Consider the following 24,835-nt stretch of genomic DNA (forward strand, 5'->3'; position numbering starts at 1 on the left):
TACTGACTCAAGTTCCTTCATTCGTACATTCTGGCAGCAGTTAGCATAGCCCAAGTTTGTAAAATTTAAATGAAATATAAATCTCATTGTACCCAGCAATTCTGCCTCTCCTCCTCAGCCCTAAACCCTGTCCTTATTCATCATAAGCTTCCTTTATTTTCTAGCATGGCCCTTGGTAGATTTGTCCTTGGTCTCTTGAAAATACTATTCCTCTACGCTGGAAAAGTTGGTCAATGGTAGAGCAAAAAAATTTGGCATATGAGGGGTTGCACAGTGGTGCACCAGGTTGAGCCTGCATATTACCATGACAAGGTTAAAGCCCTTGATCTGACTTCCATCTTGACTGCAAGATGGAAGTTTCTTTTTTTTTGTTTGCTTCCAGAGTTATTGCTGGGACTCGGTGCCTGCACTGTGAATCCACTGAGGCTGGAGGCTATTTTTTCCCATTTTGTTGTCCTTGTGCTTGTTGTAGTTGTTATTGTTGTCATAGCTGTTGTTGTTGGATAGGACAGAGAGTAATGGAGAGAGGAGGGGAAAACAGAAAAGAGGAGAGAGAGACACCTGCAGACCTGCTTCACCGCTTGTGAAGGGACCTTCTGCAGGTGGGAAGCCGGGGGCTCGAACCGGGACACTTACGCCGGCTTTGCACCAAACCCACTGCGCTACCGTCCAGCTCCCTCAAGACGGAAGTTTCACAAGCAGTGAAGCAGTGCTGCAGACATCTTTCTCTCTCCCTATCTCCCCTTCCCTATCAATTTCTCTCTATTCCATCAAATTAAAGGTAATAATAAGTATTTAAAAATATATATTTGGCATGTGTAAGGCTCTGAATTCAAAAATGCTATCCCTCTAGACTAGACTATCCTTCTTACGGTTTGCCAGGTTAGTTCATACTCATCTTCTAGGTCTACAGTTTCTCTGGAAATACTTCATAACTACCCACATTTGGACCTATTATCCTTCAGAATATGGTTTCATAACACACTGTGACATCGTAGCCGACATCAAACACTATTGTAATTGAAGTACCCTCACTAGATTGTAAACCTGAGGAAGACAGGAAGGGTATAGTCACTTAACTGTGTATCCTGGAATCTTGGCACAATGACTTAGTAGATAAGCAGACAAAGGAATATGTGCAATGACTATAATTTTTTTTCTCTCAGAATCAAATCAGCAATGACTGCAATGTCAGTTTTAGATAAAGTCAGTTTTAGATAAAGTCTTGTTACCACATTTGTAAGAAAAACTGCTATAAGACTGGAAGTGCTGTAGGGTCAACTCTTGCTTCTGTGTTTATGTCATGCTGCTCTGTGTTGACAAGGATGGAACTGGAGCTCTTTGCCTTCAGAGAAAACCTGGCCTTTCTCTTCCAGCTTCTATTTTATCCACTGGTAAACCACTAGATAGGGAGATGTCATTTATTTACTTGCATTCATTCAGCAAGTATTGAGTAAGGGCCTTCTGCAAGAAAAGAAAATTTGTCAACTTGGCAGTCACTAGAAAACCATGATTCCACTGAAGTGTGCCCTCAGCTTGGCAGTCATGAGCCAGCAAGTACCAGGCAGAGGATGGGTGAAGGGAAAACCCTTACAAACCATTTGCACACCATTCTGAGAATGCTCTCTAGGTTATAAATATGTATCGGCAAAATCTTTTGATCGAGTCTCAATATGTGCTTTCCTCGTAGTAAGGCATCATCTCCACCCTCTCTTAAAAAAAAAACAGATTAAGGCACACTTAGAGCCATCTGGAAGAAGATGTTGGTTGATTAGGGTTCAGTCTTTCTCCTTAGAGAACAGCTTACACAAAATTACACTGAATAGAGTTTCAGAATCAAGCTGCTTTTTCCTTTTCCTTTTACAATGTGTACTTTACAGAATGCATAGCGATCTCTCTTAAGACATTTTTCTCTTTTATTTCCAAGTCCCTTTCTGACAGAAATTCTTTTCTTTGCAGAGAAATAAGGCTTTTCTTTCATTGCTTCTATTCCCTTGATGACATGAAGTATTCAATCACAACCAATTTACAGATAATTTTGTGCTGGTTTCTTGTGTATGTTTGTCAGTTTCGTCACCTGTGCCAGATTGTCAAATGCATGCCCTAGATAACGTTGATATCTTAGTCAACAAGTTTCATCGTGCTTCTAAATGGAACTGTTCTGGACATTTTCTTCTCAGCTCTTTTAAAAAAATTCTTACCTGTACATTTTTAAAAATATATTTGAATTGGATTTTCTTTGCCTAGCCACTGCTTTGATCTGTAGTCCTTCTAGTTAGAAAGTTAACCCAGTTGTTAAGTTACAATTTGTTCAATCTGTGAACATGGAGTCAAAATCATTTACTAAGTCACTGTACAGGTTAAGATGATAGATAGATATTAGGAAATGCAGAAGAGATGGTAGCAAAGCAATTTTTTTTCTCCAGGGTTATCTCTGGGGCTCAGTGCTAGCACTACAAATTCACTGCACCTAGCAGCCATTTTTTCTCCATTTTTTTAATTGGATAAGACAGAGAGAAATTGAGAGAGGAGGGGTAGATAGAGAGGGAGGGAGACAGAAAGACACATGCACACCTGCTCCCCCACTATTGAAGCTTTTCCCCTGCTAGCAGGAAGTAGGGACTCAAACCCAAATAATTCTGTGGGTCCTTGCGCTTAGTATTATGTGCGCTTGATTGGGTGTGCCACTGCAAAGCAATTCTTTATCAACAAATCAGAAAAGGAACTAGCTATAGAAAAGCAGGGTCTTTGCTCTCCTATTTTAATGGCAGTGAAATTCCCAGGCTTCCTCTACAAAAGAAAGGAAAAAAAAATCAAATGACAGAAACATGGAAGAATTCAAATTTCCAGCACCATTTAAATAAAGCAACTTGACACATTTTACCAGAAAGTGTAGCATGGGTGGATGGTGATGATTTGGGGTTTGTGCTGTGGATAAAGATGGGAGAAAGAAAAGGTAAAGTGCTGATTTTGTTAATCAATGTGAGTGACCTAAACTAGCTTGCTAAAGAGAAGGTGGAAGAAGCAGGGTAGTTACTGACAACAGATTTCTAATCTCCAGATCTCAGCCCATGTATTTCTGTAGCCAGAATTGTGGCAGCTGTGTGGGCTTGCTTGTTGCCTGCACCTCAGTAACGACAATCATAACAGAAAAGTTGGCATGTCCCTAGATTGTGGCATGAAGAGGGCTTCTAGTTTGCTAATCACCTAATCACCAGCTGGTGGACAAGCAGCTGTGATGACAGGGACAAGAGTTAGAGGCAAGACTGCGCTTTCTGTATAGGGTTGACTTCAGGAGCATATAATTACAGACACTTACTTGAAAGGATCTTGTGCTTTCCTTAGGGTTCTGTAATCTACTGACCATTGCCTTCTTTAAATTCATATTATTTTTTTTAACAAGGGACCTCATATTTGGATTTATCACTGGCCCCAGGAAACTATGTGGCTTGTTTTTAAAACACACACACAGCAATGAAAAGAAGTGTGATAGCATATGTAAAAAAAAAAAAAAAGCAAAATTTTACATATTTTGCTTTAGGCCATTTCTACTCCTCCGTCCTGACACACATACACACACACACACACACACACACAGAGAGAGAGAGAGAGAGAGAGAGAGAGAGAGAATTTTCAGAGGTGAATTTGGGGTATCCCATGAATGTTAATTTCACTTCTCTTAGGATACTTTCATTCAGAGATAGATAGATAGATAGACAGACAGACAGACAGACAGACAGACAGGAATGGTGACACCAGAGCTTCCCCCAATGCCACAGCACTGCCCATGTGCTACTAGGATTCAGACATGGGCTAGAAATCTGGGTCAGGGAAGAGAGTAGCTCCCAAATATGGGAAAAGTATATAAATATTGTTAACTGTAAACCCCATCCATTTGATCTGGGGCCCATATTCCACATAGGAGCCTATGTAACTTCTGTATCCCTGTAGGTCTGAGCTCACATTCTGTGGTCACAGCTAGGAATATTCCAGGCTGCACTAATTTCAGGATTCATCTTCCTTGGGTGGTAGGTAAAATATGTTGTCTAACCTCCCTTCAGAGAATGGAACAGTCCCTACCATTATTGATCCACAATGAGTGCAAGGTCCTACAGGGGCCCACAAAGGGGTCCATTATGTTGTTCCTGATGGAGATGACCAGTGACAGTGGAGAGAAGGATCTGTTAGAGGTCTAGGCCCACCATGTCTGTGTGAGAATCCCAGGACTCCCTGACTAGGACCCCAAGTGATGGGGTGGCCTAGTAGTGACTAAAGAGTCATCATTAAAGTATCCCACTCTCTTGCCCTTATTCAGCTTTTTTAATCCTTACTTTGTCTGACAAAGTGAGCTTTGGAGTGATTGAGGGAAGTGTAATAGGAAGTAGGTGAGGATGGTTTCTAGGTAAGGTAGAAAAAATGTTCACTGGGATTTTTCACAGATATCATATTTTGAGAATGCCAGCAATACTGTAATTCTACATAAAAATGATTACAAACCATACTAAAACATCACACTATGGGCCTAGCTCGGAAAGATGATAATGATGATGATGATGATGATGATGATATAATCCACTAAATCCAAGCTAAGAATTTACCTACCTCAATTTCCCCTTAACAGGAATGGTTAAATACCTGTGGCTACTCTTAACACCAATAAAGAGAGAGGAAACATGCCAGCAGAGAACAAAGAAACAGTATTTTTTATAAAAACTGTGATTAAATAATATTTTCAAATATAAAAATTTCCATTGTGGGAGGGGGGTTCAGGTGGCAGTGCAGCGGGTTAAGAGCACATGGTGTGAAATGCAAGGAATGGAGTAAAGATCCTGGTTCGAGCCTCCAGCTCCCCACCTGCAGGGTGGTTGCTCCACAGGTGTGAAGCAGGTCTGCAGGTGTCTGTCTTTTTCTCCTCGCTCTCTGTCTCCCCATCCTCTCTCGATTTCTCTCTGTCCTATGCAACAACAACAACATCAATGGCAACAATAACAATAATGAGAACAATGAGGGCAACAAAATAGGAAAAACTGGCCTCCAGGAGCAATGGATTCATAGTGCAGGCACCGAACCTCAGCAATAACCCTGGAGGCAAAAAAAATAAAAAATTTCCATTGTGTGAACATATTACTGGGCTTCTTTAGCACCTAGGAAGAGACCCATCCATGAAAGTTTCTCTGAATCTTATTGTATTATTGATAGCTTCATGGAAAATGATAAATCAACCTCTGGGTGAAAAAAAGATAGACTTTACAAAGTACTAAGTTCCAACCCTTCTCATAGCATCTTACGAAGTGTTTACATAACTTATGGAACTATGCTTCTGGGTTCTCATTTTTCTCATCAGAAACAAGATTAGCAATAATAATCGCTGACATTAACCACTTCCTGCATGTTAGATATTTTAATTACATTATCACAACCTATTGAAATAGGTCTGATTAAATCCCTATTTTATAGTTAAGGAACAAGGTGACTTTCCTGAAACACATAGTGATTACCTCATATCATTGTTCTGTGTGGTTAATGTAAAGATAAATAACACATGTGTCTTTCACACTCTGAAATATTACACCAGTCCTTACCAGAGAGAACCACTGTAAATTTGAGACACTGATCAGTTCAGCTGCAAGTTAAGGGGGACCACATAATGACCAATCACACAGAACAAGTCAAGCCCTAGAGTGTTGCAGTCCACCATAACTGTCTATTAAAATACAGGTCTAAAGGGCAGGGCAGCAGACAATTGCACACCACACAGTACAATCATTTGGAAACTTTACTAAGCATAAGAATTGTGAATTGTTCTTGATGAATATGTTTTCTTGGAAATTTAAATCCAGTTATTCTGACCCAGTGGAGCCAAGATTTGCTATTAGTTTCTACATCTAAAAATTTTTTTGAGTTATTTTCACATAGAAATTCTTGAGTTGTAGACCAAGAGGACCTACTTCTTAAGAGGAGAGTTAGTAATAACCTAATCGGCATTATTTTTCTCTTTGTTTTTATATCCAGACTTCAAATAAGAGGAAATGCAAAGGTATTTTGTTTATTCCATTTACTTACTGATGATTCTATAACTTTGACTCTTCTAGGAAAGTGACCTTGTACTTCAGTGTGGGTGAGTTTTATGTGTTTTCTTGTGAAGGAAGATTTGGATAGGAAGAAACACTGTCACTGAGATTGGCAGAATCTAAGGAATAAAAGGCTGTGGAACTGGGAGCACATCATACCTAAGCAGAGTAATGGCCAACAGAGCCAGAAAGTAACATGTTTGGGCAAACTGTGGCAGAAATTCTGTCAGCCTGGGGTCTGCCTATAGAAAGAAAAGATCTGGGGACTGGGTAGTGACTCTGTGGTAGGATGAATGCAAAGCATCAGGAAGTTCGGATTTATTCTTCAGTAGCATGTGAGATCAAAAAAGACAAAACATGAATAGAACTCGATGACTGGTGGGTCTGTGCTGTGTTCTCAAGGATATATAACTGGAAGGTGACTTAGTACTAGAAGTCATGTATGAGGCCCTTGTATTCAATATCTTAGCCAAAGGAAAAAAAAAAGAGGAACTTTGGACCAACTATTGTGTTTCTTTTTAATTTTCTATTAGTAATTTAATATTGATTTGCAAGATTATAACAAGGGTATAATTCCACATCTTTCTCACCACCAGAGTTCTCTCTCCCCTTTCCCTCCACTAGAAACTGCATGTGTTTTTCCTAAGATAAACAGATATCCACAGATAAGAGTTGACTGTTATTTCTGTATCTATCTATATCTATCTATATTTGCCAATTTTTGTATGATCCTGCCTTCTCTTCCTTTCTAAGTGGCACCTACTACTTCTAAGTAACTTTCTTTCTTTCTTTCTTTCTTTCTTTCTTTCTTTCTTTCTTTCTTTCTTTCTTTCCCTCTTCTCTCTCCAGATCCTGATGGAATTAGAGTTTACAACCCTCTGGTTATCTCCCCCTAACACTTACCCCTCTGGAAATATGGACCTAAATTCTTTATGGGGTGCAGTTAGGTAGAAGGTCTGGCTTCTTTAACTTCTTCTTCACTAGACGTGGACATTGGCAGGTGCATCCATACCCCCAGCCTGTTTCCGTCTTTCCCTAGTAAGGTAGAGCTCTGGAGAGGTGAGGTTCTGGGACATATTGGTTAGATCATCTGTCCATGGAGTTCAGGATGGGATCATAATAGCAACTGAAACTTGGTTGCTAAAATGCAGTAAGATATAAAGCAGGACTAAACATTTAATAAACAGCAACCATAAAGTAGGAATGGAGCAGGTAAGAATCTAGATTTTTAGGGTGAAAAGAACCTAGGAAGTCTATTTTAGGCATTTTCCTAGAGGCCCATAGCTGTGGTAATTTTTACTTGAGCTTCATAGCTAACCTGCAGGTGGACTAAAAATATTGTCTGGAAAAATGGTGTCACAGTTGAGAATAGGAGTAGAAAGCTGGAACAGAACAGAGTAACTCCCAAACTTGAAGAAAATACACAAATACAATTAACTGTTAACCACCTCAAAAGACCAACTATTAGTCTGAAAGTCTGAAGTCACTATTTCTTGGTATGTTTCATATTGGTTTGGTCCTTGCTAGTTTCGCAGGCCCTCTTTCTCCCAGTCCCCTATGCTAAGTAGTTGGAGAGTTCTTGGCGTGGCTGCATAAAGAGAAGGATGCTGGAGAGATCTGTGTGGTGGTTTAAGGGTCTCTCTCTGCCGCCAGAGGAGAAAGACAGGAGAGCACATGTTTGCCCGCTCATGAATAAAGCTTCTCTGCCCAGCCGTGTGTCTCTGGTCGTCTCTGTCTGCCGCCGTGAAGCTAGCCTGGCCAGCTGGAGCCCCCGAACCTTAACAACAAATGGAACCCACATGGACCTGACCTGCACATCTCTCAGATAAGTGACAATTTGGCTACCTATGCACTATGGCCTTCTCTTCTGCTTGTGAAGAGATCTCCAAAGGCCTCTTCCCTTTCTTCACTAGACTGTTTCTCTGTTTCTGGAACATTTATCTCTGGACCACTCTGTGGTTTCCGCCCAACGCCAGTCCGCAAGAGCCCAACACCAGCCCACATGAGCCGGCTTTCCACCTCGTGGCGCGGGACATTGGTAGTGGGCTCCCCCCACGCTGCTCGGCTGCTGGGAACAGGGCAGCAGACATGGCAGCCTATCATGGCCGCCCCCCTGGGGCACCTCAGCCCACACCTTCTGCACAGCTGGCCCGCCCGCCCTCCTGCTATGAAGTCTGGACAGATCCCGGATCACCCGGAGACCGTGGGCTCCCTGCCGAAACTGGGCTCCCTGGCCGAGATCTCCAGCTTGGGTCTGAAGGCAGACGAGCTATAATACACAGAGATTCATGCAGAGATTGCAACCTATAATTCCTACAAGTGGAGCTGTGCGGGAGACCACCTCTGGATGGTGACCCCCCCCCAACAACTAAGACAGTACAGATCTAAATTCGTGTTTAAAATGACATGTCTTCGTAACAAAGGTTTCTCTCCTTGTGTATTAAAGACCATGTTTATGTGTGTGTTTAAAGTTTGGTGACATTAACTTTAAGGTTAAAAATGTAACTTTAAGGCTATATTCTTACCAGACAGAGTTAAATGAAAAAGGTTTTCAACATAGTTCTCATAAAGGTAAAATTAACTTATATTTAAAGTCTGAGTTAAAAATTAGTTTAAAATCAATGTATTTTAACTAAGTTAGTCTAAAAAAAAAACTGCGCACACCTAGGGTGTGTCTCCATCTTCAATGGGTGTAACAAAAGGTTAAAAAGACACTGTTGATATGAAAAACTCTCAAATTCCTTCTCAGTTAAAAATGTTAGATTGCAACAACAAGGGCAACAAAAGGGAATAAATAAATAAAATAAAATATTAAAAAAAAAATGTTAGATTGCGCTATGGTTATGCTAACAATTGTAATAGAGTTATCAATTGTGGTAAACTTCTAACCTGCTACAAGTTTTGTTTCACAGCTGTCAAGTTCTCTACAGAAAAGTGGAATTCTGATGGCTGACATTCCCCATCGGGACAGACGTACAACAATTCACCCCCTGGCAATTCTTCGGTGGACATCTGCTTTGGACTTGCTTCTATCGGACTCACTGGTATGCCTCGGACACTTTGCACAAAACTAGCAGCTTCACTTTATGCTGCTGGGTTTCTCAAAGACTGACTGCAGCCAGCTGCCTTTAGATTCTAGGCCATACCCCCCCCATCATAGGTAATTCCCACAAAAAAAAAAAAATGCCTGTCGAGGCAAGTAAAGCCCCCAGAGGCAAGAAATGTTTTTTCTTTAGCTGATAAAGTTTTGCCCACAGAGGCAAAAACGCCCCCCTCAGGCCTTCCCTTGGCAGCACACTGGTTCTTGTCTTACATGTTCCTCTGTGTTTGTGCCAGTTTCTTTTTTGAAAATGCCTGTACGATATAGGTTTCTGTTCACCCCACACCCCTGATACCATGGACATTTACTTAAAAAGAAAAGGGGGAAATTGTTGGTATGTTTCATATTGGTTTGGCCCTTGCTAGTTTCACGGGCCCTCTTTCTCCCCGCCCCCTATGCTAAGTAGTTGGAGAGTTCTTGACGCGGCTGCGTAAAGAGAAGGATGCTGGAGAGATCTGTGTGGTGGTTAGTTTAAGGGTCTCTCTCTGCCGCCAGAGGAGAAAGACAGGAGAGCACATGTTTGCCCGCTCGTGAATAAAGCTTCTCTGCCCAGCCGTGTGTCTCTGGTCGTCTCTGTCTGCCGCTGCGAAGCTAGCCCAGCCAGCTGGAGCCCCCGAACCTTAATGACAACTATTGATAGAGACTCAGCTAAATTTTTGCCAGATTAGAAATACTGGTATTTAGGACCAGGGAGAGAGTTCAGCCAGTTAGAGCACTAATTTGCATGCCTGAGATTGTAGGTTCAGTCCACAGCATCATTTTATGCCAGAGTTGAACTGTGCTCTGTTCCTCTCTCTCTTTCTCATAAAGAATTAAAAATCTTTTGCAAAGAAGTATTGACATTTTCTGTCAAATTTATTCACAAATATTACTGTGACAAGATACCATTGAGATGCCTTTTTTTTTTTTTTTTGAAATGTTGGTGAAGCTGAATTAGTTATCATTGGAGAATTTAAAAATTTAGAATTAGGAGCCTCTGACATCTCTCTCTGGAGCAAGGATCAGCAGTATTTTATTTTATTTAATTTTATAGGATGATAATAAATATAGTTGGTTTTGTGTGCTATACAGTCTTTGCCACAATTACTCAGTTCAACTAATGAAGTATGAAAGCAGCTACAGACGTGTATAAGCAAATGAGCATAGATGTGTTCCAATAAAACTTTATAAGAACAGGTAATAGGCTAGATTTGGCCCTTGGGTATAGTGTGCAGACACCTGTTCTAAAAGTAGAGCTGGAATACTGATTACTTACATAACTTCCATTCTGATCCCCTGCTTGTGCTGAATAGGTTTGGTTTATTGGTCATTTAATTATCCTGTGAATCTCTCTTTGTTCCTTAATTTGTAAAGTTGGAAATGGAACCCATGCCACTTACATGAAAATCCACTTATTTTTACTGACATCCAGTCAGTAGGCTTCCATATCTAACCTTATTAGTAACTTGTTTGGTGTGTCCATACTGTTAAATAATTCTCAGCTGACTCACTCATTTTGATGTGGAAAATGGGTTATACTACCTCATGTTGGTGGAAGCAGACATGTAACTGATGATTTCTCTGTGAATTCCTGGTGTGAGGGTGAGATGTATAGGGCTTCTGTGCTATTCTGTCAAGCTAGGACTTCAGATTAGACTAGTCTGCTATAACTGACAAAAGTATGGGATACTTCATTGCCTCCATGTAAGAACTGTCAAATCTATTGAAACACATCTTGGGAGTATTTTCAGTAATCTGTATTTTAGTATATGCTTCATGTGATTTAGATGCAAGTACAAGTTTGAGAAGAACTGTTCTGGAAATATGTCATACTTTGGAAGTGATAATGTACTAGAGGGGAAAAAAAAACAAAAAACCTGTCATTTAGAAATAATGGTGATCTCCAGAGCCCTCATTTCTCTGTCCTTTCCTTTAATGGACCCTTGGAATGTATATTATCTCAAAATTTTTAATCAATTCCCTCAGTTGTCTGAGATAATTCTCAAATATATAACGATATTTCTGACCTATAATTACTTTTCTTCAGGCCTCTTACCATTGCTTCATTCCAGAAACATTTGATTGTCACGATTTGATATTATTGAAATTATATTCTTCTTCTTAGAATTCAAATTTTCCATCTCTCTCTTCCCTATTGTCACCCTATTGTCTCTTCCCTATTGTCATTAAGACTGTAGCAAGGCTAGACCTAGCTGAGTAAGTCACTCACCTCAAGTGATAAATAATGTCAACAAAAATGTCAGTAATCAAAAAAAAATTATACGTAATTTTTCATTCAGACATAGAAAGAGAGAAAGTTCTGGTGCTATGTTGGCATTCACATGTGCTGCTGAGGTTCAAACCTGAATAATGCACATGGCAAGGCATGCACCTTACCCAGTACTCCCTGGGTGAGTTATTTCTCTCCCACCCCCATAATATTTTAATGAAATATTTCTTTGATCCCAGAGGGAATAAAGCACACCTTGTATCTGCTTTCAAGATGAGATACAAGGAAAAGTCTTGGATCTTGTGGTCTCACTTGTAGTGATTCAGTAAGTGGCAGGACTCATAGAGAGAGCAAAACAAATTCACTGTTAAGAAGAGTGTTGAAATGGAAAAGAGGAACCAAGAGGAGAGAAGAAAAATCGCCAGGGCCCAGGGCTGGTTATTTGCTAATCTTTTTAGCAACTGTATACTCAGCCTTTTTTTCTGCTCACATAGGCTTTGTAATGGTCTTTAGATGAATCAGATGTGCATATCTTCTCTAACTAGTTTGCGCATTTTGATTTCAGGGATCATGCTTCTCTCTCTTCATAAATTCTGTTTTTTGAAGAGGCTGAATTAAAAGCCATGTCAGAGAAAGCATATGTGCTACATTTGACTTCATATCATCAGCCTTTTCTTTCCTTAGTACACAGAATACTTTTTGAGATCAAATAGAATTTTAAAGATGTCATTGAATTAAATAATCAGTACTAGAAAAAGTTAAGAGCCCAGTTACATTTGCTGTCTACTAATTTCAGGCTATTACATGAAAATAATCTCAATTCTATAGGACCTTTTAAAGCATGAACTAGATGCCTTTTATATGTGTATTATAACATTAAATCAATATATCAAAACAAATTGACAGTCAAATCACATTCTTAAGGAATAGCAGTGTTTCTTTCATATATTTCCAAACCAAAAAACTACATGTATCCACAGCCAAACTCATAGGCCTTTGAAGACGCAAAAATTCAGAGCACAAATTTACCTTTCATACAAAAATTCCAAAGCCTAGCCTATAAACATGCCCTTCATAAATCACCAAGTAGCATCAGTGGTAGTACTACTTTACAAATTAAATTGTCAAGAATGTTTTCCTTTTATAGCAGTTTGTTCAGTATCTTTTAAAGTCCTTAGTGCTGTCAAATGTTCACAGTTTGAACTCCAGTGAATAAATGTATGCTTTTCTTTGTATTTAAAAGTTTACAGCATAGAATTTCAAGTTCTGACCTGTTGAGAAAGTTGCTTTGATACTGTGAGACTTTATTACTATGGTAACTTAGCAAAATGGAATTGTTAAGAATAATTTCCTTAGCATTTCCAGGAGAGCTTGTCATTTAAAACCTGAGATCAGTCTTACATTAAAAAATAAATTGAAAGATTAACTTTAAATGAAGCATTTATTTTTGCAATCTTTCATGTTTTAGAATGAATTTGCAAGTGCATTGAGCAAAGCGAGCACCTTTTGGAATGTTTTTTGTGCCGGTGAAAACTTGCTCAGCTTTTGTGGGGCTTTTTGCCATCAAGTCAGTGAAAATGCCAACCTGCTCTGTTTGGCTGCACAGCTGGAGCAGAAAAAAAAAAAAAAGAAAACTGCATCAAATGTGTGACAACTTACTTTGTTTTGAGTCCATGAATAAGCAAATGAGATGCCAACAACTGATGGAAGAAGGCAATTCCCATGTCACTGTGAGTCTGAGATTCACCCAGAAAACCACATATATAAACATCTGTCAGAAGATATTGCCCCGTTGTCCAGTTCAGTAGGACATATGTGCAGAGAACTTCTCGCTGCAGCTGACTGACCTCCGTATCTCAGAAGCACAGTATGCAGATGAAGAACACGCTATCTGTTTATCTATATTACACAGTTACTTCCAGAAGATTCAGTAAAAGGAAGCCAGGATGTCCAACACAGAGAGAATGTACTCTACAGTAGCAGTACTGTTTCCTAGGAAACATTTGAGTGACACTAGAAAGAAACCAAGGCCTTTCAAATCCTTTCTCACAGAATTATGTGTAAGTCAGACACAAGGTAACTGAGAGTTGTATAAGGTTGAAAAAAAAACTTTTAGAAAATTTTTTAAAAATGTGTTTTGTGAGAGAGTGAACACAAAAGAGAGATCAGAACACTGCTCCTAATCATAACTGCTCATCTCTGGCACATATATAGTACCACAACTTGAACCCAGAGCTCTATGCATCCATGTCCTGTGTTCTACACACTGAGAAATCTCCCTCCCATGGGAACTCTTTACTTGAAAAGTTTTAAATTCATCTCTACGCATCATCACAACAAAAAAACGGAATGAAAGATTAATACATTTGTATGTATCTGTTTTTCTTGGTTCTTGTCTGGTCCTCTAAATGTCACCCATCCAGGGTGACAATATCTGCTGAGGGTAAGTCAGTTTCTTCTCAGTTGGGTAGACTCTGTGGTAACATGATCCTGTTGAATAGAGACAAAAAGCTGTCAGGGAAATTTCCTGAGAAGCAGCTGGCACAGGCAAATGGGAGGCTGCTCATTTTAATTTTGGTTGTCATGACATTTCCTTAATTACCTTATTGACCATACTCACACTTCCTTATCGTTCTTTCTGCTTTACTGTCCAGAAGACTCAGGCTGACTTTAGGATTTGGCAAGTCCAAAGAAAAGCTGTGAACAAATCTGGGTATTAGTGTTCTTTGAAATGTAGGATATCTGGAAAAAAAATTACCATTTGAATTTACCAAGAATATAATTGAGTAAACCTGCCAATCAAATGCTCTTGGGTTAATTTCTTTGCCAAAGAACAAAATAAACTGAGAAAAAGACATGCTCACAAGCCATAATTACAAAGGGTTCAAAATTTATGTAGTTAAGGAAAATAATAAGATGTAAAGAGATTCATGGACAGCCTAGTGGATGGTATTAATACAGATTTATCTATGTTCTTCAAAGCTGCCTGCCCTCATTTCTCCAGATAAATACTCGAGTAATGCTATTCATCATCTTTGCTATAGCCTGGGTAATGGGGCTGGTAATAGCTCTGTTGTGCTTCAAAACACAGAACAGAAAAAGACTGGTCAAATCTTTGTAATCACTATAATTTGTCCATAGGAAGACATTTGGTATATACTCTAGCTCTTATTTTTAAAAGACAAATATCAAAGATTTTAGTGTACATTAGACAAATGCATTAATCAGTCACTGATGCATAAATCAATGAGAAGCCAATTAGAAATATAAAATTTGTTCTCATAGCAAGCACTGTGGCTGGTTTTCAGTGATAAATAATTAGCTATGCCTGGTAAATACATGTCAACTAGCTATATATAGTTAGCCTGCTGGGAGACACTAGGGAAAAATTAATGAAGTTAATGATTATAGTCATAATGATATGCTTACATTATGAGTGCATATGAAAAAAATTAATTTATGTTCCTATTAGCTGTTTGCCACTGTGTATTGCTAATGAATGGCATTCATTAGTTACTGGTGGAAATGTGGACTAATACAAGTGGAGCCTCTGTTCATTTTCATTATGATCAATCTATAAAAAAAAACCCTCAAACTGGTCTTTCCCAGAAATGGTGAGGGTTCATTGTGTCTGAGATCAGCTGGTCAGGTGCATAGTCTTTGTGAATAGGTCTGTTCTGCTAATATTTACCAAAGACCACAAGTTCCTGTAGCTGGAAGAGCTAGGAGCTAGAGTATTGTTTGAGCAAACTGAAGCTTTCTTTGGGAAATCTTGGCAATGGGAAGTGCATTTGTGTGTTTATTTATAACAACTGTTGTATATATTTTCTTTCTAAAGAAAAGTCTTTAATTTCCTATTGAACATGTTCAGTTGACAGAAAATTTTTCTATGCAGCAGTCTCATGTATAAAACATGAAGCAGGAACCAACTACCAGTACTCTATGGAAATCTTCTGAGAGAAAGATCCTTTTGGTTTGAGTCATTTACATTGGCAGCATAACGATGATCTTATTGAAAGCAGCGCTGCATGAAGTGGATGACTGAAATAATTTTCAAGTCTCATCATTTTAGAGTCCAGATAATATGATAGTAAATTGAAGCAGGCACATGATGATAATTTTAGGAATGAATTTGCTATCCAATTATGGCTTTTTTCCATAGCTTTTCCTAGTGTGATATTTTCCAAATTATCAGAAAACACTAGAAAACTCACCATTGAGATAAGCAACCTACATCATGTGCATGACTTTAAATAGCTGGTATTCAGTTAACAATATATTGAACTTCTTAGACTGCCCTAATACTTACAGTGACTTAACTTACACCCTTATTCATATGAAGATATCATCTCAGGAAGAAACCTAGCTTATCAGAGCAATCTTATTTTTAAACTAGATTCTAGAAGTCTTTTTATTTTTCCTGACTCTAGATTTGCCCAACTGTCTACGGACTAGTCTCTGGACCTCCTAATTACTCAGCTAATAGTTTCAGACTGGTCAAATCATCACCCCCACTGGCAGGTTTTCTTAGTCTAATACGATTTTCATGAATTCTGACTGCAGCTTACTTTTCTCCTCCAGTGTCCCCATAATTGTTAATTTTCAGCAGAGAAACGGTATTTTTGACCCCAACTAAAAACATATTTCAACATGATCTAGAGAGCTTCAAAAAACATATCTTCCAAAATGGACTTGAGTTTGATGAGCAGGTCTTAACTAGTTTAGCCAGAAGTACAGAAACACTCTGGTAACAAAACAAAACAAAAGAAATACAATAGTTAGCCAGTTAATGAGCTTTCTGATTTTTGATGGAGGTGGGTTTTTTTTTTTCTGTTTATTTTTTGCTTGTGTGATTTCATTGCTATTAGGTCTTTTCCAAGAGAGAGAGGGAGAGGGAAAAGAGAGAGAGGGAGAAAAGAGGAGAGGAGAGGAGAAGAGAGTAGAGTAGAGGAGAGGAGGGGAGGGGAAGGGAGGGGAGGGAAGGGAAGGGAAGGGAAGGGAAGGGAAGGGAAGGGAAGGGAAGGGAAGGGAAGGGAAGGGAAGGGAAGGGAAGGGAAGAGAGGAGAGGAGAGGAGAGGAGAGGAGAGGAGAGGAGAGGAGAGGAGAAGAGAAGAGAAGAGAAGAGAAGAGAAGAGAAGAGAAGAGAAGAGAAGAGAAGAGAAGAGAAGAGAAGAGAAGAGGAGAGGAGAGATTGAAGCACCACAGCTTCCTTTTGTTCCACAGCACCTTCCATTTGGTGCCAGGGCTCTAACCTGGCCAGAGTGTTTGATACAGCATACACCCTACCTAGTGAGCTCTCCAAAATCCTGACAACTGTTTTTTTAAAAAAAAGATTTTCTTATTTATTGTGAGAATTAGTATGAGCGATGTGGGAGAGATAGAATGAGGGAGAACCAGAGCACCTCACAGCTCTGGCATAAATTACTGTTAGGGATAGATAGAACTTGTGACTTTTGAGCTCTGTAACATGTAGCTTGGTGCTCTTAACAGACTGAGCAATCTCCCCTGCCTGCTAATCATGATTTCTTTTTCCAACTCTAATATGACTTCATTGGCAAAAATAATACTTTAAAGCCTTTTGATTAGTGATTTAATGGTGGTTTACAAGGTTATAATACTGAAGTTCAACAACACACCTACTGCCAGTGTTTTGTGGACACCCCCCCCCCAATATAGTTGTAGTTACAAGGAACATTTCCACATTTCCCAAGATAGGTAGCAGTTCATTTAATCCTCAACCAAGCCATCATCTTGTTTCACCATAGTGACTTAGGTCCCCAGTTTCCTCTAGTGCCCTCCCCTTTCCCTTTCTCAGTCTCCAAATCTGCCTACTGAGGATTCACCTGATTTTGTCCTTTGCTTTGTTTCTTAGATCTCACTTTTGAGTGAGATTTATCCTTCTCCTTCTGTTTTATCTCATTCAGCACCATCCCTTCTAGTTCCTTCCTTGTTAACATGTGTTGTCTACTGGGTGAGCCACCACCCAACCCCTATCTGTTTATTTCATAGAAAAGTCACAGGCCCCAGAGCACTGCACATTGTATTGGAGATGAAACACAGGAACCCACACATTCAAGTCCTGTATTTTACTGCCACCCCTCACCCCTCACCCCCAACCACACACAAATTGAAAACTAGAAGAAGAAAGGAATGACCTTAATGAACATAAATGTAGGAGCCAGGTGGTGGTACAGCTGGCTAAGTGTTCACTGTGCACAAGAATCCACGTTCAAACCCCTGGTCCCCAAATTTAAACTTTTTTTTTATTGCCACAAGCAGCCATTTTATCCTATTCCCCCCTTTTTTTATGTGATAAGATAGAAATTGAGAGGAGAGGGAGAAATAGAGAGGGAGAAAGAGAGACAACTGCATTATTACTGGACCGGGGGCTTGAACCCAGATCATTGTGCATGGTAAAGTTTTTGCTCATCAAGGTTTTTCCTTTTTCTTCATGAGTGATTATGGTAAACCATCATGCAGTAGGTCTTTTTTCCAGAATCTCTTGAATAGTTTGCTTAGCCAATTAAGTATAAGATGACTACTGGGCACTCTACTTGGGAAAAGGTATAATGCTATGCTCTCTCTCCCCCCTTTTTTCTTAACGATTTAATATTCACTTACAAAATTACATGTCAACAGGGGTATACTTCCACATTGTTCTCACTACAGAATTCTGAATCCCCAATCTCTCCACTGCAAGCCACCACAGTTCTCTTAAGGTTGTAGGCATGGGCCAACCATCATCTCTACAACTATCTGTTTACATTTGTACATAATTGCCCCATTTTTCTTCCTGGTCCAGTTCTCTTTCCCTCCAAGCCACTCATGGCATCATTATTATATTTAAATGTCCCTCTCCTTTTCCTCCTAGAGATAGAGCTGATAGTGCTGATAGAGCTGGAGTTCAGAGCCCTCTTATCCTCTTGTCTTTGCCATGTGTCTTCATTAGGATAGTTGTTCACTAGAGAGGAATCCGAAGGCTTGAAGAAGAAATCCAGGAGCATTTGAGAGAAATAATCCTGTGTGTCCTGTCATCTCTTGATGTAAACAAGAAAGGGCAGAGCAAATCCTACACCAAATTCTTCAAAAACACCAAGAAGGGTAGGGAATCGTATATGCCAGAGGAAAGCCGGTCCAGAAAAAAGATATGATTGAGGTTATAATCCGTATAGTGTCCAGTTGCATTAGCCCATACTGTGATTTTGGAATAAAGGTTGAGCGTTTGAACATGGATTAATCTTGGTTCACTTGTGAGTTATCACTGCAGGATGAACACATTTTCTTGCTATTAATACAGGATTAGTTTTGAACAGTGACATTCTGTTGTTCCATTGTTGACAGTGTGATGGAGGACCAAACTTTGCATCACAAGATGCAAAGCTTTGAACATCTTAAATTTAAACTCAAAAAAAGGATCTGCATTTGTGTGGGAGGGAAAAGCTTTCCAGGGAAAGTCTCAAGAGTGAAATGCTCGACTTCCTGCTAGCAAGTTATGTGGTTGTTTGTTAGGAAGAAATGAAAGGATTTGACTGCTTTGTACCCAGGTATGAATGGGTCAGGACATGCCTGTTACATCTGTAAAAGTTAAAGGGAAACCAGGTGTTACATTGCTTAGAGTAATAGCAGATCACAGTACCCACTGTGATCATCCTCATATTTATTATTAAGTGTGAAGTCCAGAGAACAATCTACATAACCTTTAAATCCCAGTTATTTATGTAAATAAATGGACCTTTTTGTATTACTTAACCTCATGGATAAGGTTCCTATACCTTTTCAACTATAATTGAGTAAAAATAAGAGTGAGGGGGGGACCTCCAGAGGTGTGGCTACAGAGTCAGAACAATTTAAGACTGTTCTCCTGTGAAACTAGAAAAAGCAAAGAAAAAATCACCTGAAAATCAATAAAATACAAGCAGGTTTTTTTCAGAAACTCACTAAGCCACAACCACCAAGTTTCACATGCTATTCTGATTTCATCCTGACTTCCCTGGGCAGAAGACCTCACCAATGTGCCCTGGGAGTTCACTTCCCTAGCGCCCTACCCCACTAGGGAAAGGCAGAAAGGCAGGGGGTATCGATCAACCTGCCAATGTCATAAAGAATTTTAGTCCATAGAGGGGTAGAAATGTTAAAGGAAGATAATCAGAGGGCTCTGAGCTTCAATTCTATCAGGACCTGGAGAAAGAAGTGGGGTGGGGGGGAATAATAGTCAGAAGTAGTAGGTGTGATATAGAAAGGAGTAGAAGTCAGGACCATAGGGGAAAAATGAGCAAATATATATAAATAGATAGTTATAGAAATAATAGCCTGCCAGGATAGCATTGCTGGTGGGAGAGATGATCCAGGAACCAAGCTCGTGGTGGTAGCAATACAAATCTTTATTCACGCAGGAGCCCCAGAGTTGGGCGTGAGTGCAGCAGGTTAAGCCACGTGGAGCCAAAACTGCAATGGCCAGTGTCCACATCCAGGTCTGCACGCCTGACCACCTCTAGGTTGGGACGTGGAAGAGTGAGAAACCAGAAACAGAAGTGGCTTTTATAGGATAAAACTGGAAGTGGCAAGCCGGAAACAGAAATGGCTAGGAAAGGGGGTGGAGAAAAGAAAAAGGCACGCTGGGAAGGTTGAACTTCCTTAGCAACTGCTGTGATGGTTTTAACTGGTGAGATTAATGTTACCCTGCAGGCAGGGCAGGTCTCAAGGTAGAAAAAGATAGATCAGGCAAAACAATGATTATGTAAATAGGCCATAGTGTCAGCAATGCAAGATGGAGCAGGGGGGCTTAATGCCCAACAATAGTCAATCCATATCTGTGACCTTGGGAGAACTACTGCAGTTTCCAGTGGAAGGAGTGGAAACAAAGAACTCTGGTGGTGGGAGCAGTGCAGAATTATACTGCTGTTGTCTCATCATTTCTAAATCAATATTAAATCACTAATAGAAATTATTTAAAAACTTTTGAAAACAAATTAATGAAAATAAGGATAAACATTATGTGGAGCTAATATAAGTAATCTATTTTACAATAAATTATTTAAATCATGAAAAAAAGAGCAAGGAAAGTACTTTCTAGACCAAAGGGGGGGACAGTGTCACTTCTGCAGACTTGCTAGGCATACTGTGAAAAATGTTTAATAAATAAATAAATAAACAAAAGGTACCTATGACTTGCCATCGAAAAGATCTGAGCCCTCACCTCTGCATCAGTGGACTGTCAGGTACTGCCGCCAGAAGGGAGAGTGAGAATAGAAGCACTGGCCCAAGTGTCAACACCCAGGAAAGAAACCATGACTGTTCTTGGAGTCCAGCAAGACCTGGCCTGAGTGGGCGAACAAGGCTTTAAACAACTTGGAAAGACGCTTCAAAGAACAATTAAAAACAACCTCCCATAGTGGGAGGTGAATCTGGCTAGGAAACTCCTGCTTTCTTTCCCCAGGGTAGAATTCCCAGGCTTCTGGATCTTAGTTGAGCGCTCTTGGCAGTGGACACCGAAGTATATTCCTTTTTCGCTTTCCTGGGGCTCAGAGTGGTGCTTTTGAGCACACAGGGTGCGGAACATCTGGCTCTCCTGAAGCTGAAAGAGATTTGCAGTCAGCAGGTGGGGGTTGGAGGTTTATGAAAATAGTGGGGTGAAGTTCATTTTGTGGCCAACTCTTGGCCGCGGGTGTTATTTACTTCAAATCTTATTCTGCTGAGCTCCTGTGGGCTCACTAGAGATCAATTCATAAACAAACACACACTAAGTTGTGTCCTGGGGATAAATAATGAGCTTGTGTGACTTTGGGGTTATGTGTTAGAGGTAAGAGAGGAGCCACAGCTGAGAACTCGATGTAATAGACTGAAATTCCAGGCTGCATCCCTCTTTGGGTAAAAGACTTCAGAAAAGTCCATGAGCTGTACACAAATTTTAAGGTACTGAACTAATGGCTTCAACCTTTCTAAAAACAATTACTGTGGACTGAAGTAACAAATAGTCCTACACATCATCCAGCTTTCTTTAATGTTGTTTAAAACATAAATAGTTTGGAGATCTGATGTATTCTATAAAAAAAACTTACATATGGATTTACTATTTCAAATTAAATGACCCCAAATCATCATTTAGGCAGTCATCTGTTGAATGTGTATTTTGTGCCAGAATTGTTTATTTATTTATTTTGCCACCAGGGCTGTTATTAGGGCTTAGTACTGGCACTACAAATAACACCACTCCAGTAGCCATTTTCCTTTTTTTTTTTTTTTCGTAATTTATTTTTTTAATTTTATTATATAGGACAGGGAGATAGAGAGAGGGAGAAAAAGATGGACACCTGAAGACTGGTAATATGTGCACTTATCTGGGTGCACCACCTCCTAGCCTCTGTGCCAAAATTATTTGTAAGTCAAGACACTAGATAATTTATGGTCAGTATCTTTTGATAATTTAATTGCTTACCTTTCTTAAGAAATTTTCTGCTTTTTTGATGGAGCATGACACACACACCTTTCCAACTTGTAATAGATACCTGTGTCACGATTCTTTGTGAACATAGTTGTATGTGTGTGTTGAAAGTGACAGAAATTCATTGGTTTAAAGAATGGGTGATATATATATATATATATCTTCTATACGGGCCAAGCCATAAAAAGTGAGTCTGTACATTTCCAGCTTAAACATGAAATAGAAAGATGTTTATTTCTCACTGTGAGGTCAACTTCCACAAGATCCTGGAAAGAAAAGCCATTATCAAAGATAAAGAATCATTGTGATTCCATGAGATCATTCAACTTATAAGTCCAGGGTAACCTCTTATAACACAAAATGTAGGCAAAAATTAAATTGAAAGGAAAAAAAATCAGTGGAAGATAATGAGGGGTAAATTATGTTGAAGTGGGAGAGAATTAGACTGAAGGTATTAGAGATTTAAAATGAGGTGAAACTGATAAGTAGATACTTAGGGAAGGAAAGAGAGTTCCAACTCTGAAAGTACAACAAAGCAGTGCTTGAGGAGTAGGTTGCATTCCCTGTTCTGGTCCATCCTTCTTCATCAAAAGGAGTTCCTGGCCACACAGAATAGTCAGATAAGTAGATACTTAGGGAAGGAAAGAGAGTTCCAACTCTGAAAGTACAACAAAGCAGTGCTTGAGGAGTAGGTTGCATTCCCTGTTCTGGTCCATCCTTCTTCATCAAAAGGAGTTCCTGGCCACACAGAATAGTCAGAAGCTCCAGTTAGGAGAGACACCCCACCCCCACTCCCAGCCCCAGTTAGAACAGACACCCAAGATTTTATGTCTTGTCAGGGAGAGATCACACTATGAAACAACTCTAGATGAATGGCAATATTCATGGGATAATGTTGTTTTATGTGGAATAACCTGCAGTGGAAAATAGTTTGTAACTGAGTTGTTGATTGGATCAGCATGTTTCTTAGTTCAATCAGTGCAAGTCATTATTGTGACACATTTGGCATGAGATAATAGTGATTTGGGTAGTAATAAAATAGTAATGGAACAGAGTTTGGTAGTATTATTTGGTAGTGTTTATTCATTCCGGTCCATGGGAAAGAGGTATGCTTCTGAACTACTGAGGTGACTTAAACATAAGAATTATCTCAACACATTGCTGTGTCTTCATGTCTTGTGTAACAGCAATATCCAATCTTGTGTCACCACAAAGTTGTGGACTTCCACATTCCTTTGATGTACCCTAGTGGCCCTTTTCCTTGCTATTTCTTGTTCATCACTAAAGTTATTACTTTTACCTCTTCATTAACTTTCCTACTCTTCCTATCTTTGCTCGTGAACTACTAACTTGGCCTCTGGGGAATACGTCTAATTCCTTAGCCCAGTATATAACACTTCAGTCTTCAGTTCCCATTTTGTCTGACTTCTCTGAGGTATTTAATACCGCCGTTTATGAAACACTCACATCCTTCGTTTCCCAGAATCTCATTTTGTTCTCGGTTCCTCTCCTTACCTCCCTCACTTTCCATTTCCTGCAGCAGATTTCATCCTCCCACTTTCCCATTCAGTGTTGGATTGCTAGAGCTCTGTTGCTCTGTTCTGGGCTCTTCTCATTAGTACACTGCCATAAAATATACACACAGAGTGAATCCACACTTGTATTCATCACTCTTAAATGCAAACCACTGGGGTGCTTTCTTCTCCATCATTGCAGACCAGTGTAAACAAAATTCAACCTGTCTGAAAATTAGCCCTTACTTCCCCTCCCAGAAATGTTCTTTTCATCTTTCATAACTTCCTGAGTAGTATGTCCATCTACCTTGGGGCCAAACTTAGACCTTACCTCCTACTCTGTCATCTCCTAAATCCAAATCGTTGTTTAATTTATATGTCCCAAATCTCTCTTCTCCACCCCATCCTAATGCCATTGCTTGAATTCAGACTATTACAACCTCCTTTTTTGTTTCTTTTTGGAGAATTTAAGTATCTTCCCAACCAATTTTCTCTACTCGTTCAAATTACTAATTGAGATCCACACTTCATCTGGAGTGATTGTTTTGAAATACAAATCTACCTCAATTAGTTTTCTAACTTAAAATCTGTTTGGTGGCTTCCCCTTGGTCAATGGTTTGAGAATGCTCTCAGCATCTTGAATAAGTCCTGTATAGTCCACCTGCTTGCCTATCACCAGCCATCTCACTGCCATAGGTTAGCCATAGCCTACCATGAATCATGAACTGAACAGCTGCAAAGAAAGATAATATAAGCTTTTATCCTGTCTAACACAATGGCCTCAAGTGGTTAAGGTAATTGGATTTAATGTTCCCTTTATTTCCAACAACATATGCTCTAATTTATAGATTTTATTGAATTTTGTCATTATTTGGGTGTTCTTTTCATAGCCTTTGTTCTTATCTCTACTGACTGTTGGGGGTCCATGTGTTAATCTCACACCATATCTGCTCCGATTGAGTAGAGAAGCCTGTCTCATGTTCTAACAATAAATGGAAACATTTAACATCACACAGCCAGGATCTGAGGATCTCTAGCAATAGCACATGTCATTAATTCCAGCCTTTGATAGTCCAAGAAGTATGGAAAATTCTCACCTCCTACACTTTTGCACAATTCATACCTCTGCCAAGTTTTGTGGCTCATTTGGGATATTTACAAGCTAGATACTGAGCTCTGGAAAAAAAAAAAGACATCATTCACATCTTAAGTTAGAAGCTTTACAAAGAACACTGAAATAATCCGTGTGTGATGAATGCAAAATACTGAAATTCATATCCAGTTTTTCCAGGTAAAGGCACTGTGGGCATGGAAAAATTTCAAAACCTTTCTAGTACTCATTTTCTTCATGTGTTGAATATGAACACTGGATTTATCTCTAAGCTTATTTTCAGCACTAAAATAAAACAAAGATTTGACCACCACCACCCCCCAAATTCCCATACAACCAAGTGAGTGGTTCTATGTATTTCCTTCACAGGAAAGGAGAATACAAATAGA

At 39.5% G+C, this 24,835-nt stretch overlaps 1 long non-coding RNA gene across 2 annotated transcripts; it reads right to left on the minus strand.

Annotated features, from left to right (window-relative positions):
- Positions 1-5,031: 5,031 nt before the first annotated feature.
- On the minus strand, positions 5,032-20,768 carry LOC132538631 (uncharacterized). Of its 2 annotated transcripts, XR_009549988.1 has the most exons (4): positions 20,542-20,768; positions 14,001-14,077; positions 13,745-13,870; positions 5,033-5,082 (listed from the first exon to the last, which is right to left on the minus strand). It is a non-coding gene; the product is annotated as an uncharacterized LOC132538631 (long non-coding RNA). The 2 variants fall into 2 exon arrangements; XR_009549987.1 differs by lacking the exon at positions 13,745-13,870 and having other exon boundaries at positions 5,032-5,082.
- Between the last annotated feature and the right edge of the window lie 4,067 nt (positions 20,769-24,835).

Source organism: Erinaceus europaeus, chromosome 5, assembly GCF_950295315.1.
Source record: "Erinaceus europaeus chromosome 5, mEriEur2.1, whole genome shotgun sequence".
Classification (NCBI taxonomy): Eukaryota; Metazoa; Chordata; class Mammalia; order Eulipotyphla; family Erinaceidae; genus Erinaceus; species Erinaceus europaeus.